At 39.8% G+C, this 13,834-nt stretch overlaps 1 protein-coding gene across 39 annotated transcripts in view; it reads right to left on the bottom strand.

Annotated features, from left to right (window-relative positions):
- ELF2 (E74 like ETS transcription factor 2) overlaps nucleotides 1-13,834 on the bottom strand; it is a 113,384-nt gene that overhangs the window by 46,438 nt on the left and 53,112 nt on the right. For 15 of the 39 annotated variants that reach the window (XM_070047560.2, XM_089302863.1, XM_070047563.2 and 12 more), the window contains one exon: nucleotides 8,177-8,279. The exons of 23 other annotated variants lie outside the window; for them this stretch is intronic. The gene's annotated coding sequence lies outside the window, so the exon portion shown is untranslated. Of the gene's footprint in view, nucleotides 1-8,176; nucleotides 8,336-13,834 lie in introns of all 39 variants that reach the window. One more of the 39 variants, XM_070047561.2, reaches the window with a different exon arrangement.

Genomic DNA, 13,834 nt, shown 5'->3' with positions numbered 1-13,834 from the left:
TCAAACTGGCGCCCATATGGGATGCTGGCACTGCAGGCAGTGGCTTTACCTGCTATGCCACAGCGCCGGCTTCTATTCTAGATTAATAATATCCAATGGAAAGAGAATATATGGACTATCTTATGTATTCTCTTGAAATACTCAATAAAAAATAAAAGGACAGAAATGGAAAAAAATATCACAATTAACCACTTTAGCAAACGGTTTTTAGCACCGTCCGCGAGTTTTCTGTGAATACTCTTGTTTCCATACATTAAAAAAAATTTTTAAAGTATGAGATTTTTTTTTTTTTTTTTTTTGACAGGCAGAGTGGACAGTGAGAGAGAGAGAGACAGAGAGAAAGGTCTTCCTTTGCCGTTGGTTCACCCTCCAATGGCCGCCGCGGCCAGCGCGATGCGGCCGGCGCACCGCGCTGATCCGATGGCAGGAGCCAGGAGCCAGGTGCTTTTCCTGGTCTCCCATAAAGTATGAGATTTAGGAATGCTAAATTCCATTTAACTTGCTCCTCTGCCCCAACTTACAACCATACCTTCATGATGAAATCATGCTTGCCATTCTGGCATCCCACATCAGAGTTCTTGCTAATGCACATCCTAGCCTAGGTCATTGCAATCATCTAGGGGAGTAAGCCAAAAGATGCAAAATCAGTATGTCTGTCTGTCTGTCTGTCTCTCGGGGTGTGTGTGTGTGTGTGTGTGTGTGAAGGAAGGATGGAAGGAAGGAAGGAAGGAAATTTAAATGTGAACTACCACAAAATCAATAATGTGATCTGGAACATTTACATTACCTACCATACTTGGATATTATTTCCCTCATTTTTCTTCCACCTTTCCCCAACACTCTCCATTCCATACTGTTTTCTGTTTGAATGCTTCTTTTTCTCAACTAAATAAGATTCTTTGAAGCCAGGTATCATCTCTTATTTCACTTCAAATTGCTTATTTCCTCAGAGTTATAACAGTACTTTGTACATGATAAGTACTTTCCAGTGTTCCTAGTAACTATTATATAAAGAGGGAATAATTTATCTTCTGCTTCAACCGCTTGAAAAGAATGATTCATGAATGAATTCAACTATAAATATTAATTTTAATGAACAATTTTTCAAGAATTGTTAAGGGATGTAATCTGATTTATGACAAAGCAATTTTATAGTACACCAAATGTGTATGCTTTCAAGCACAAAGAGATTTTGCCTTTCTTGTCTACCACTCAAGCACCAGGCCTTAAACAGTGGCTGGCATAAAGCAGATGCTCAATGAATGCTTATTAATGATAAATTGAAAGCAATAAGTTATTATTCCTCTCATATAATATAATTCACTGTCTTTTCTCCCTCAATAACAATCCTTTGTGATGGTTATAACAGTAAGAAACTATAGCACTTTGAGTTTTCACAAAGCAGAAGCTCACTTTTGGAGCTACAGTTCCCAGCAGACTAACACAATAATTCTCAAAGAATGAACACCGGGACAATAGCACCATTATCATATGGGGACTCTTCAGTCCCATCAGAGACCCACTGGATCAGAAATTTCAGAAGTGTGGCCTAGTAATCTATATTTTTAACAAGTGTTTCAGATAATTCTGATGTATGATCAAGTTTGAGAATCCCTGGGCATATAAATTTTTATCATGGAGATAAAAGGGATCTCAAATCAAGAGGTCATAGAATTCTTAAACCTTTAAAGAAATATACTAAATGTACAAATATTCGAAGAAATTAACTCAAATAGAAGAATCTGAAAAAAACCACCTTCTATTTAAGAGGATTTTTCTTTTTTTTCCTTAAGACAAAAATACAGGGGCCTATGCTGTGGCATATTGGGCTAATCCTCTCCCTGCAGTGCCGGCATCCCATATGGGCACTGGTTCGGGTCCCAGCTGCTCCTCTTCTGATCCAGCTCTTTGCTATAGCCTGAGAAAGCAGTAGAAGATGGCCCAAGTGCTTGGGCCCTTGCACCAGCGTGGGAGATCTAGAAGAAACCCCTGGCTCCTAGCTTCGGATAGGCCTAGTTCGGGGCCTTGCAGTCATGTGAGGAGTGAACCAGCAGATGAAAGACTTTTCTATCTCTCCCTCTCTCTGTCTGTAACTCTACCTCTCAAGTAAATAAATGAATTTTTAAAAATTTTTAAAAAGACAGGCTGGCGCTGTGGCTCACTTGGTTAATCCTCCACCTACGGCGCCGGCATCCCATATGGGCACTGGGTTCTAGTCCTGGTTGCTCCTCTTCCAACTCAGCTCTCTGCTGTGGCCCGGGAAGGCAGTGGAGGATGGCCCAAGTGCTTGGGCCCCTGCACCTGCATGGGAGACCAGGAGGAGGCACTTGGCTCCTGGCTTTGGATCGGTGCAGCGCGCCAGCCGTGGCAGCCATTTAGGGGGTGAACAAATGGAAGGAAGACCTATCTCTCTCTCTCTCTCACTGTCTAACTCTGTCAAATAAAAAAAAAATTTTTAAAAGACAAAAATACAGCAGTGGGGCCAGTTTTAAGGTATAGCAGGTAAAGCCACCACCTGCTATGACGCTGATATCCCATATGACCATCAGTTCAATTCCCAGCTGCTCCAACTTCCAATCCAGTTCCCTGCTAACAGAATAGGAAAGTAGCAGAAGATGCCCAAGTGCTTGGGCCCCTGCATCCATGTGGAAGAAACAGAAGTTCCAGGCTTCAGCCCAACCCAACCCAGCCCTGGTTGTTGCAGCCATCTAGGGAGTAAACCAGTGGCTGGAAGACACGTCTCTCTCTCTCTCTCTCTCTCTCTCTCTCTCTCTCTCTCTGTGTGTATGTAACTCTTTCAAATAAATAAATAAATCATTTAAAAAATACAGCAGGGATCATAAAACTGTACTTTACAGAGGCCACACTCATTATGAAGTATATACCTTAACTTTGCATGCAAAGCTTCTTTGCTGACCTTAACCTGTGTCTTGTCCATGAAATCCTTTTCTTTGTCAGGGACAAAAACCTGAACCCAACCACCACCAACAATCAGAGCTTTAAAGGTTACCCAAATAAAAATTGAAGAATCTGCAAAGTATGAATCTTACAAAGTTTTGGAAATGACAGAGCTACAGAAAAAAAAAAAGTGGTAAGAGCTGAAATAGAAAAAAGAAGTATGTTAGTAGTCAAAGCTTTGTGTATCTTTCCAAGGCATTTGATTTTATGCGAAATGTGGTAATAAATCATAGAAGGACTTTATGAAGGAAAATGACAATCAAGATTACATTTTAGAAAGCTTATACTAGCGGTAGTGTGAAGAACAGATTGAGCTTTCCCTATGCCAGGCACTAGGCTAACCACTGTAAATACCTTATTATTAGTTTCAAAAAGTGAGACAGTTACTACATTCGCCCTATTTTGCAGACGAGGACATTCAATCTTAGAGAAATGAAATCATTTCCTCAAGGTTACACAAATAATAAAGGTAGAAATATAAGACATAATTCTGGGTTTTATTTTTTGTCTGTTTTTTAAGACGTATTTATCTATTCTGAAGGAGTTGCAGACAGAGAGAAAGAGACAGAGAGATAGAGAGAAAGAAAGATTTTCCTTCTGCTGGTTCACTACCCAGATGGCTGCAACAGCCAGGGCTAAGTCAGGCCAAACTCAAGAATCAGGAGCTGGCCGGCGCTGTGGCTCACTAGGCTAATCCTCCACTTGTGGCACCGGCACACCGGGTTCTGTCCCGGTTGCCCCCCTTGCAGTCCAGCTCTCTGCTGTGGCCAGGGAGTGCAGTGGAGGATGGCCCAAGTGCTTGCGCCCTGCACCTGCATGGGAGACCAGGAGAAGCACCTGGCTCCTGGCTTCGGATCAGCGTGGCGCAGCGTGCTGGCCACAGCAGCCATTGGAGGGTGAACCAATGGAAAAGGAAGACCTTTCTCTCTCTCACTGTCCACTCTGCCTGTCAAAAAAAAAAAAAAAAAAAAAAAAAAAAAAAAGAGTCAGGAGCTTCATCAGGGTCTCTCACATGGGTGGCAGGGACCCAAACAGTTGGGCCACCTTCTGCTGCTTTTCACAGGCCATTAGCATGGATGGAGCTGGATTGGAAGTAGAACATCTGGGACACAAACTGGCACCATATGGGATGCTGAAGTTGCATGTGGTGTAAACCCAGCACTATAATGTTGGCTCCACTTTTTTTTTTTTTTTTAATATCTGGCACTAAAACAAAAAATCCAGGGGCCAGTGTTATGGCATATTAGGCTAGGCCTCCGCCTGCAGCACCAGCATCCTATAAGGGTGCCATTTCAAGTCCCAGCTGCTCGTGTTCTGATCCAGCTCTGCTTATGGCCTGGGAAGGCAGCAGAAGATGGCCCAAATGCTTGGGCACCTGCACCCATGAGGTTGACCTGGAAGAAGCTCCTGGCTTCTGGCTTCAAATCAGCCCAGCTCCAGCTGTTACAGCCATTTGGGGAGTGAATCAGTGGAAGACTTTTCTCTTTCTCCCTCTCTCTAACTCTACCTCTAAAAGAAATAAATAATATCTTTTTAAAATTTTCAGATTTTTATTAGTAAATTGTCTAGGGGCCAGTGTAGTGGCACAGGGATTAAGCCGCTGCCTGAGATGCCAGCATCCTATATGAGCATCTGCTTGGATTCCAGCTGCTCCACTTCTAATCCAACTCCCTGAAAAAGCGCTGGGGAAGCAACATAAGAAGACCCAAGTACTTAAGCTCCTGTCACCCATGTGAGAGACCTGAGTGGAATTCCAGGCTCCTGGCTTCCACCCAGCCCAGCCCAAGCCTTTGTGGCCACTTGGGGACAAAGAGAACATCTTTCTCTCTCCCCCACTCCTCCTTTTCTCTGTAATTCTGCCTTCCAAATAAATAATAATTAAAATGCTAAAATAATGATGATAATAATAATCTAGTGGCTGCCTATTGAAAAACAGAATGGACTCTCTCAGGCTCCAAAGTGGTGCTCTAGGACAGAAAGAGCCAAGTCCTGGGAATCAGGAGACCAGGTTTCTGACTCTATTGCTAACTAGCTCTAGGGCCTTCAGAGAGTTAGACTACATTACCCCTGTAATACATTCCTACTCTTAAAAAAAAAAAAAAAAAAACAAAAAAAAAAACACTGATTTCCAAAAATACCATACATTGACTAAAATGCATTCCCAAAATAGCAGAGTGGGGGGTGGAGAGCGAGGGTTGTTGGACAGAAAAGAGCAAAATAGACCATGCTCTGAGAACAGGCTTGGTTTTATTAAACAAGCAAATGTTTATGTGTAGAAAATGAGAAAAGATCAATTAAGGAATTGGTTCTTAATAAGATCATAAAAACTCACAGATGAGAATGTCTTTCATATTCACACATCTGAACATTTAACCACAGTGCGGCTGAACAGATAAGTAGATTTCCTGTCCCCAGTGCCAAGGACTGTTAGATTAATTCTTTTTTTTTTTTTTAAGATTTATTTATTGGGGCCAGCGCTGTGGCACAGCGGGTTAATGCCCTGGCCTGAAGCACAGGCATCCCATATGGGCGCTGACTCAAGACCCAGCTGGTCCACTTCCAATCCAGCTCTCTGTTATGACCTGGGAAAGCAGTAGAAGACGGCCAAGTCTTTGGGCCCCTGCACCTGTGTGGGAGACCCAGAAGCTCCTGGCTCCTGGCTTCGGATCGGCACAGCTCCGGCCATTGGGGAGTGAACCATCGGATGGAAGGCCTCTCTCTTTCTCTCTCTGCCTCTCCTCTCTCTGTGTAATTCTGCCTTTCAAATAAATAATAGAGATTATTTATTTGAAATAATAAAGATTATTTATTTGAAAGGCAGAGTTATAGAGGCAGAGGCAGAGAGAGAGAGAGGTCTTCAACCACTGATTCCCTCCCCAAATGGCTGCAACGGCCAGAGCTGAGCCAATCCAAAGCCAGGAGCCAAGAGCTTCCTCCAGGTTTCCCACGTGGGTGCAGAGGCTCAAGGACTTGGGCCACCATCTACAGAGTTCTCGGGTCACAGCTTCATCCACTACGCCACAGCGCTGGCCCCTAGATTAACTCTTGTGCAATGACCAAATAAGAAAGCACCACATAGAACTTTTTATGTAAAGAAAAACAAAATGGAAATTATCTTTTACCACAAATACTCTGTTATCTTTCTGAAAAAGCTCACATATAACTTTAAAGAATTGTAACCAAGCATCATTCCAAAAACCTGTGTATTTAGCTAGCTTTATTCATAATGATGTTTCAGTAACTTCAGGAAGTCAAGAAAACATTAGTTTCATGGCCCAACACTTACTTCTGAATACTACAATAAGATAATTTGAGGTCTGTCCAATACTCTTAACATACAGTATTTAAGTGTCCCCAATTTACAAAATAAAAAAGTAAAATTTGAAAAAAAAAAAAGTATATACTATGGCATTGAGAAGAACATGTTTTTTTTTTATTTTCTATATTCTCCATAATCTAATACCTATGATTACTTTGTGTACTTAATACACATACGTGATTTTCTGGTTTACTATCCTCCATTAAAAACCAGTAAAGAATTCAGAAAGTTTACTCAGCATATGTAGTTAAGACGTTAACCCCATAAATCATTTCAATCTTTCATAAGCCTGATATTTTAAAGTCTAGATCCCAGTAAACAGGAGTTTCTTTGGGTTTAAATTTATTTTACTTATTTGAGAGACAGAGACAGGCAGAAAGAGAAAGAGACTACTTCCATCTGTTGGTTCACTACCCAGATGTCTGGGAGCCTAGAACTCAATCCAGGCCTCCCACATGAGTGGCAGGGACCCAACCACTTGAACCAGCTGCCTCCCAGGATGTGCATTAGTAGGAAGCTGGATTAGGGAGTCAAGTCAGGACTTGAATTCAGGTACTCCCAAATGTAGAATTAGGCATCCCAAGCAACATCTTAATCACTGTACCAAATACTTGCTCCTAAATGGAAGCTTTGAGATGAATAACTACATTATATCGTGATTTATTCATTTTAAGATGGACGTTTTTGGGACTGGCACTGTGACATAGCAGATAAAGCCTCCGCCTGCAGTGCTAGCATCCCACATGGGTACCAGTTGGAGTTCCAGCTGCTCTACTTCAGATCCAGCTCTCTGCTATGGCCTGGGAAAACAGTAGAAGATGGTCTAAGTCCTTGGGCCCATGCAAAAGCATGGGAGACTCAGAAGAAGCTGCTGGCTGATGGCTTTGGATTGGCCCAGCTCCCCATTGTGGCCAGCTAGGGAGTGAACCAGCGGATGGAAGACTCTCTTGCTCTTTCTGCCTCTGCCTCTATTTCTCTGTAACTCTGCTTTTCAAATAAATATATCTTTAAAATGCACTTTTTTCACGTTTGACATCTGAAACAGTACATATCTTACAACTGATTTCCTCTTACAATTTACAATTGGTAGCATGTTTTTCATTTATTGGTATGAAAGTAATGTCTTTAACAATTGATGCATCTTAGGAAATAGTTATTGATTTATTTGAAAGGCCAAGTTACAGAGAAGAGACAGATAGAGGCCATACATCTGCTGGTTCACTCTCCAGATGGTCACATCCAGGAGCCTGGAACTCCACCCAGGACTCCCATGGGGGTGGCAGGGGCCCAGGTACTTAAGCCATCTTCTGCTGCTTTTCCAAGTGAGCTGGATTGGAACTGAAGCAGCCAAGATTTGAACCAGTGCTCCTATGTGGTGTGAGCATTGGAGGTTGTGGCTTAACTTGCTGTGCCACAATGCCGGCCCCTTAGTAATACTTTCTAACTGACCTCAATCACTTTTATAAATCAGACAATTCTAAAATGAAAAGTAAATGAATTTAAGGTTTCACATAACCATTTTAGAAAACCCATGACTAGGATAACCCCCCCAAAAATGGATAATTGGGGGGAAAACTGCTTTGTAAAAATTTAGGAAAATGTCTAGGAGTAGAAATAACCAAATGACTTGAAAATGTTCAGTGGGTTGTAGTTTCCAAGGAAGTAGAGCCATGAAATATTTCTAGAGCTTTATCTAAGGAAAGAAACAAATATTAGAAACAAGGCAAGGGATAACTCAGATAGCAAATCACTTAGAGGAAAAATACTAATGAATTATTTCTTCCACCTTAAGGAAGATTCATTATCACCCCTTAAACAAAAATATAGTATAAGTAGATGAAATTATTTCAATTAAATATAAAATTATAAACATTCTTAATAAATTAAAAACCAACCTACCAGCATTGTCTTCCTTCTGGCTCAATCTGTTTCACCTTCAGGTAATCCTAGGATAGGGGCTGCTTTTCAGATCCCCAGTTTTTCATGGCGATCTTCTACCTCCCTGTGGCAACAATATTTTCTAATTAAAAGAGTCCTTTTGTGCCACAGGGAGGATTTCTGATGGTATAACAAATACAAAAGTTATCACAGCTCATCATGAGGTCAAATTATTCCTGAAATTCTCCCAAAAAGAAATTTTTCAAGAGAGTAATCTGGTTTTCTTTTTTTAAACTGCATTTTGAAAACCTAAGTTCTCATTTATTTTTTTTTAAAACAGCACTGCTTTCTTTTTGAATCACATAAAAGATTTTATCATTCATCCTTCTTTTCAACTAATCTTTAAATATTACTTTGCTGATCACTGAGAATTTTTTTATTTTCTTGGTAGTTAACTTGTAGGACCAACTTTTTATGTTTTGATACCTGATTATGAAGCAAAGTCCTGTGCTCAGTGGTAAGAAAAGAGAAATAAGAAACTACCACAGCAAGGGTTATTAGTAAAGATTAATATGTCTTCTTGTGTTATATGTCATTAATTATGCTTAAAATGGACATTTTTTTAAAAAGACTACAGGAAACTTAAAAAGAGCATCAGTCACTGTTTCCTTAATGGTAAGATGACTTTCAATGTTTATTCTTCACAAGACTTCTCAATTTTTCCATTGAGCACATATTGCTTTTATCATAAGAAAAAAATGAAATGTTACTATAAGTAAGAATGATAATTGTGATAAGTTAATCTAAATGATAACATTGTGGTTTTGCTATATTTTAGACGACCACATTTATATCTTTTGATATTTTATAACCTTATATGTATTTTATATTTTTATATAGCCTTTTTATTTTATTTTTTACAATTTTAATAACCTTTTTATATTTTTAATAACCTTAAGGTATTCACTATTTAGTATAATAGCCAAAAAGAAAATATATTTACAATTTTATATATAAGTGTTTCTTATTATATTCCAATACTAACTGAAAACTTGATATTTTTCAGTTTGTATTTCCTAACCAGATATTACGTGTTCAATACTATATTAGACAAAAGAAAAAAATATGGTCTTTGTCTTCAGAAGATGAGAAAAAGAGTGTCTGTAATGTAGGCCACAGTAGTAAGGAAAAGTTTCATGTAGTTGTACCCCAAAAAATGGATGATGTCTAAGCACAGAATGGACAGAGGAAACTGTCTTGAGCAAAAGCTCAGCACATTAAGTTGCACAATCCATGTAAAGGGCAACAAGGGAAGCACCTAGGAGAAAACAGTTTCAGCAGACAAGAAGAGGCCAGATACGAAGGACTGACTTCTGGATGACTCTGAATTTAGCAGAGGAGTGGCCTTTGAAATCTGATGAACAAAGAACTTCAGTAGAAAAAATGCAGACACCAGAAAACAGTAAGTTAAGGAAAGGATGACAAGGAAAAAGTACAGACTGAAGGTATAAAGCAATTGTTAGTTTTGGGGTCGGCATTGTGGCATAGTGGGTAAAGCTGCCACCCGCAGTGCCAGCATCCCATATGAGTGCCGGTTTGAGTCCCAGCTGCTCCATTTCCAATCCCGCTCTCTGCTATGGCCTGGGAAAGCAATAGAAGATGGCCCAAGACCTTGGGCCCCTGCATCCGCGTGAGAGACCCGGAAGAAACTCCTGGCTTCGGAGTGGCCATCTGGGGAGTGAACCAGTGGTTGGAAGACCCCTCTCTCTCTCTCTCTCTGCCCCTGCCTCTGCCTCCGTAACTCTGCCTTTCAAATAAAATAAATAAATCTCATTAAAAAAAGAGTAGAAGTGAAAGTAAGGAGAAAAATACAAGAGATGTAAGCAAAATTAAACTAATGTTTTATTTTAATATGTAAGAGACCCATTCATATGTGAAGGCACAAGGAAAGGTCTAATGAAGTTAAGGGACCACTTACATGACACAAGCACTGTTTTATGTAATCATCACAACTCTGAGTTCCTATTTTGTAACAGTGAAACACTCTGAAAAGGTCACATACTGCCAGGTAAATCATAAAGGGGAAATCTGAAACCAGAACTATCTAATCCAAATCATTATTCTTCCCTTTCCTATTAGAGCAAGCTGCTTAAAAGGCTGAAAAAGAGAAAGCCAATGAGCTCAGAAATAGCCACCTAAGATTTTCTATCATATTTGACTACTCTCTGACTGTCTTCCTGTACTTCAAAATATAAGCATTCCCTAAGGTTAACTGCTTAATTCTATGTCCTTTGTTCCCTATCCTAGAGAGACAAATAAAGAATTTAAGTATCTTACCCCTTAGGGAAAACTCTCAAATAGCTTTCCCTTTGAAGATGTGATGTATTCCCATGATTTCAAATAAGTTTGATTACCAAATCCGTCTCCCTCTGATTTTTCTTCATGAAACTTCAGTTGTACTAGTTATCTTCCACGTGCTTACCCCAGATCTATTCTCCAGGCTTCTTCACCTCGTTCTCTCTCCTAGAGACTGACTTCACTGACAGGGCTCTCCTGGATTCAGACTGCATTTAGTCAATGAAGTGTGTTGGCAGGGGATTAGAGAGGAAGAATACAATCTAGGAACTTAATCTCTGACCCCCTTTCTGCAGCACCCCCTCCAGGTAATTAGGTTCTTAGATCAAAGATCCCAGATTCTCCAAATGTGATCATCTCACCTGGGGTCTCTTTTTCAGGATTCTGGTAATCTCTCCCTCCATGAGGTCTTTGACCCAAAGGATATAAAGAGCTCTGTTAATGTTAATTCTGGAGTACTGTCCCAAACTTGTGGTCATCCTATGCTAGCCCTTTATTAATACATTCCTTAAATTATCCCAATCTGAAACTGCCATCTCTTTAGTGATGAGACGCTATATTTGTACATCTTTAAATACCTAAATATTCCTCCTTAAATGCTCTGCTTCAACTCAAAAGCAACATGACTATTACCAAACTTAACTATTTCATCAAACAGTCTTGCCTTCCTCAAATCCTCAAATGGTGATACTGTCACCATCACTTAGGATCAAAAAACAAAATAATGTTTTCCTAACTATGCCTCTGTCCTTATCTGCGTCAAATCCTGTTTGATCTTATAGAGTGGTGTGGTTTATATAAGCCCCTTTTGTTCTTGTTGTCACTACTTGTTTTAGTATTTCTCAAGTCTTCCCACAATTCAAAATAAAACAGTTAGTCCTCCTACCTCACCTTTTCCCCTATAATTCTATATCCACTGAGATATTAACCATATAGTACTTTCTAATTGAAATTTTCCAAGTCTCTCTGCTTCCTCTTATACCTAATTATTAACTCTTGAAATTCAATTCACCATCTAGTCATTAACTCTTAATGGTCTTCTTGCCAACTATCTTATTTATTATCTTCTAAACATGCCTTGAATTTCCATATACTACCTATGTATTAATTATATTTCCTTCAGTATACAATGCCTTTCAACTACTTCCAAACTACCCACCCAAATCGTACCAACTGTACTTCTTTCTTCACTTTCTCTAAAATAGTCCCTAATCCTGTAAACTGAAGTTTCCTTTTCTGGAAATTTCACTGAGTTTGTAAATATTAAGATACTTCAAAAGTTTATGAAAAATGGAATTAAAATTACACTATATTAGGGCAAACAATTTTGAAATCTATGCATAGTTTTACTCTAATATGCATTTTCCATGAACCTTTCAAAGATCCTTTATACTGCTCATTTGATTTTTTACAGTTTTATACTTGAATATAATATTTTACCTATAGAACTAAACTATTAACCATGGGAAAGGAAAGAAACATTTAACAAATGCCAAATATTTATTAATATATTTTCATAAGCTTTTACAGTAAGAGGTATAGAAATACCTCTTTAAAAAGTGAAAGATGAAGCAAATCCTAAACAACTCAACTTCTTTGCCAAGTCTTTAAAAGATTTCTCACCAAAACTTATTAACTGAGCTCCTTGTTACTTGTTAAATGGTAGTATGCAATAACATTTCAAAATTTATATTATATATCAGGGAGCTTCCAAAAATTCATGGAAAATTTAGTTTGAAGAATGAGAACTTTCCATGGAGCTTTTGAAGTTCCCTTCATTATATTCTTATATTTTATTATATTCATACATATGTTAAAAAGTGAATGTAAAAACTGTTATTTTCCAATCTGTAGAGAATCCAAGAAACTCGTCCTTGATTCACATCAGTCTATTCAGAGCCCCAGAACTGATGGAGTCTATAACTACAGAGAAAGATACCTCAGCCCCACCAGAGTCAAAGTCATCCTTCATCTGTATTTCATTACTATGCCTCACAGGCTCTTAATAATCACTATACCGAAGATATCACAAGCATTATTATAGGTTTAGATGGATATGCTATCTTTAATGTTTCAAAATAGATTTTGATTTTTCTACAAAATTAAAAAGATCATTAATATTACATGTAAGCCCCATGAGGGAAATGTAGACTTTCATCTTATGAAAAGGCACCAGCACTGTGGTGTAGTGGCTAAAGTCGCCACCTGCAGTGGCGGCATCCTATATAGGCGCCGGTTCTAGTCCCGGCTGCTCCACTTTCAATCCAGCTCTCTGCTATGGCCTGGGAAACAGCAGCAGGTGGCCCAAGCACTTGGGCCCCTGTATCCACTTGAGAGACCTGGAAAAAGTTCCTGGCTCCTGACTTCGGATGGGTGTATCTCTGGCCATGGCAGTCAACTAGGGAGTGAACCAGCAGATGGAAGACCTCTCTCTCTCTCTCTGCCTCTCCTTCTCTCTGTGTAACTCTGACTTTCAAACAAATAACTTAAAAAAAAAAAAAAGAAGAAGAAGGATAAAGCAAAATAGTCCATATTTATTACTAAGAAAATGAGAAATAATTTTACATTCAAAAATGATGACAGGGGGCCAGCACCGTGGTGCACTAGGTTGGTCCTCCACCTGCGGCACTGGCATCCCATATGGGTGCCAGTTCTAGTCCCGGCTGCGCCTCTTCCAGTCCAGCTCTCTGCTGTGGCCTGGGAGGCCAGTGGAGGATGGCCCAAGTGCTTGGGCCCCTGCACCCACATGGGAGACCAGGAAAAGGCACCTGGCTGCTGGCTTCGGATAGGTGTAGCTCTGGCCATTGCAGCCATATGGAGAATGCGCCAACAGAGGGAAGACCTTTCTCTGTTTCTCTCTCACTGTCTGTAACTCTACCTGTCAAATGAATAAAATCTTTAAAAAAAAAAAAAAATGACGACAGGGTAGACATAAAGCGTAGCAGTTAAGACCCTGGTTAAGCTGCCTATATTCCACATTGGACTATCTGGATTTGATCCCAGGCTCTGACTCCTGACTCCAACTTGCTGCTAATGCACATCTAAGAGGCAGTGATTGCTCAGGTGATTGGCTCAGGTGATTCAATCACTGCTATCCACATGGTAGACCTAGATTTTATTCTGTAGTTACAGGCTCTTGACTGCAGCCTGACCCAGCGATGGCTGTTATGGGCATTTGGGTAGTGCCCAATAGACAAGAGATCCCTGTCTACCTGACCCTTTGTCTTTCAAACAAATAAGTAAAAATGTTTAAAAACATAATGAACATGGCTTGATGCAAATCACTATTATGCTTTCCGTTCTGCTACCAAAATGACAATGGGA

This window comes from Oryctolagus cuniculus, chromosome 8 (genome assembly GCF_051225735.1).
Source record: "Oryctolagus cuniculus isolate XC-2025 breed Fujian yellow rabbit chromosome 8, ASM5122573v1, whole genome shotgun sequence".
Lineage (NCBI taxonomy): Eukaryota > Metazoa > Chordata > Mammalia > Lagomorpha > Leporidae > Oryctolagus > Oryctolagus cuniculus.
The sequence above is the reverse complement of the archived record's forward strand: the minus strand, read 5'-3'. Positions and strand labels throughout refer to the sequence as shown.